The sequence below is a fragment of the Megalops cyprinoides genome, chromosome 12 (assembly GCF_013368585.1).
Source record: "Megalops cyprinoides isolate fMegCyp1 chromosome 12, fMegCyp1.pri, whole genome shotgun sequence".
Lineage (NCBI taxonomy): Eukaryota > Metazoa > Chordata > Actinopteri > Elopiformes > Megalopidae > Megalops > Megalops cyprinoides.
This window is the reverse complement of record NC_050594.1, coordinates 31,819,928-31,822,546: the sequence shown is the minus strand read 5'-3', so window position 1 is coordinate 31,822,546 and position 2,619 is coordinate 31,819,928.

The following is a 2,619-nucleotide window of genomic DNA, read 5'->3' as shown; positions in this document are numbered from 1 at the left end:
ATTAACTATCAAACCTATGTTTCAGGGTAGACTAGATGCTTTATTTTAATTACAGGGTTACGACACTAACGTTTGATAAATAATAGCAGATATGGCAGATAAGCAGCTACACTAACGCTCAAACAGCGTGGATGGCACTGACAGGTGCCACGAAATTTACGTTTACGGCACGTTTAAATCAGTTTTACGTAGCAAATCAGTCTTATTGTATTAATAGTTTGTTTTACAAGTGATTTCTGTCAACGTCACTCAATACATCACTTGGCAATGCCAACGTCTCTTTGTATTTGAACTGTATTGCAGTGGACTACTTGATGTCCCGACAGGTTACCATGGTAGCAGTCTCTCTGGAAACAGGCTGATACCTATCCAAGATGGCAGCTCTCTTCTGAAGCTGCTGGGATGTAACCAAAGAAATTGTATCTGCAGTATATCATTTATGCAAAGTGGAGCACCCAGTGTAGCGTCAAGGTTATGTGCAAGTTGTGAGTGTTCTTGGAAATAATTTGACGCTTCAGAGAATAAATCTGGTCTTCATTTTCTTTGAATAGTGTGTCCTCTGTGTTCAAGCCAGTCAAAAACCGACATTTGCTTGGGATAGTGGCCACTATAGGCTCGTTAAAATATAAAAAGCTGCTCTGTTCATCCAGTCTGAATCACAGGTATTGAACATATGAAGGTAAGAAAAGAGATGGAAAAAATCTGTTCTCCTGAAGTTTTTAAAATGGAGACCGTTTCGTTACATCTCGTGTAGAATTAGGCTACTGCAGAAACATCTGAAAGTCAGACACGTTTTTGAAACCGATATATTTTAAACATTTTATTATATATTTATATAGTTCTAAACAAATATATTTCTAATTTAATATCTCCATTTAATTTAATATCTTTAATTTAGAACTATGTATTTTTAAACTATACCGACCATTCCCTCTCTCTTTTGCCCTCTCTCCCTCATGCCATCTAAGCAACAGGTACACCTGCAGCCCAGCTTCTAGCTGCCATGGTTATGAACGAAAGTAATCATCCAGCGTTACTGGACCAGCGTCCATCATTGCAAAGAAAGCTCAGGGCATCATCTCTCCCCCAGTCACTGGTAAACTGATAAACCCACACTCCTGGCTTGCTGTAGCCTATCCACAGATGGCCATGCCCCCTGCCACTTAAGAGCCTTTGATTCATGTAGTGAATGGATCTATTTATTTACAAACCTTTCTGTTTATGTTTTCCATTCCACTCTTTTCCAGTGGTGTCTCTCGTCTGTGCATTCCTGGCATCACATTCATATTCTGAATCTTGGAGTCATATTCCAGGATTTTGCTAAATGATTCTGTGTTTTATGTTTTTTTTTCCCCAATTTTCTCAGGAAAACAAGATCTGTCTTGTGTTTTGTGAGATAGCAAGTGTAAAAATTTGATATTACAAATATATTTAGTTTTTTGCTTTTTGTTTTTTTATTCATGTGCTCCCGAATACTCTACTATCTTTGTTACGTTCACAGAACAAAAACATACTGAAGTAAAAGGAAATCTGATGGAGAAGTGTCTACATGGACTACGCGAACTGCAAGCCTAGATCATCCCAAGCGGACGCAATCATTCAAAGCCATAGGACACATCACTTTAGCAGAACCGCACATTGATGGAGTCACTGGCTACAGTCTCAAAGTCCATATCCAAAACATTTCTTTTCTGCAATAAGTTTTCATCCCTTGCTTTAAACAGCTCGTTTTCAGCTTGTCAAGCACGCACAACTCCAGATTCAGAGAACAGAATGTTATTGCGGGTTAGCCTGTTAAATCAATTGTGCGAAAAAATCTCATTATTTTGAGACGCGTATTGAGCTAGTGATGATAATGACATAATTTAGTCATTTTGACGTAGCATCGCTAAAGTATGACTTAGTCACTATTACGACAAAGTATTATATTAACACGTTGTGTCACAAAGGCCAGGAAACCTGTATTTGTATGATGTATAAATCAAAGATGCTTTTATTTTACTAATTTGTCTATAAAGGCTTAGCTTCCATATTTCGTCTTTCATATTTCAAAGAAGTGCACTCCTGTGCAAGGGGAGAATATAACATAAACTGTAAAACATTACATAACGCTACAATAACACTTCGGTAAAGCGGTAGCACCGCCACATTCCAAACCTATACCTGTCAAGTGAGAAATAATTTGACACTATTTGACGCGCTTTCTGTGTGAAACTATAGAATAATTCTAATAAATACAAATACATCTTTTCAAAACTGCTGTCATATATCTGTATCATCGCCGTCGTCACCAGTAATGGCCAAAACTAGAGCATTCAAATTTTTCCTCCTTCAAATTTTCAATTACCAGTCGTTCTTAGAGTCATATTAAAGGAACACTGCTGTCATTAAATAAATGAATAAACATAGGTAGATGAAAATAAATGGTGCCCTCGTCAAGAGCACACCATCGCCTCTCAGCGGACACTATGAGACATAGCATCAATACAATCTCTCAAGTACCGCGGCATCCTAATAACAACCACGTTATTGCTACTCGTAAAAAAAGAATGATCCAAACATTTTGTCGTATCGTTTTGAGAGAAGTTAAATAGTTTATTTCCCTTTTATGGATGTCAC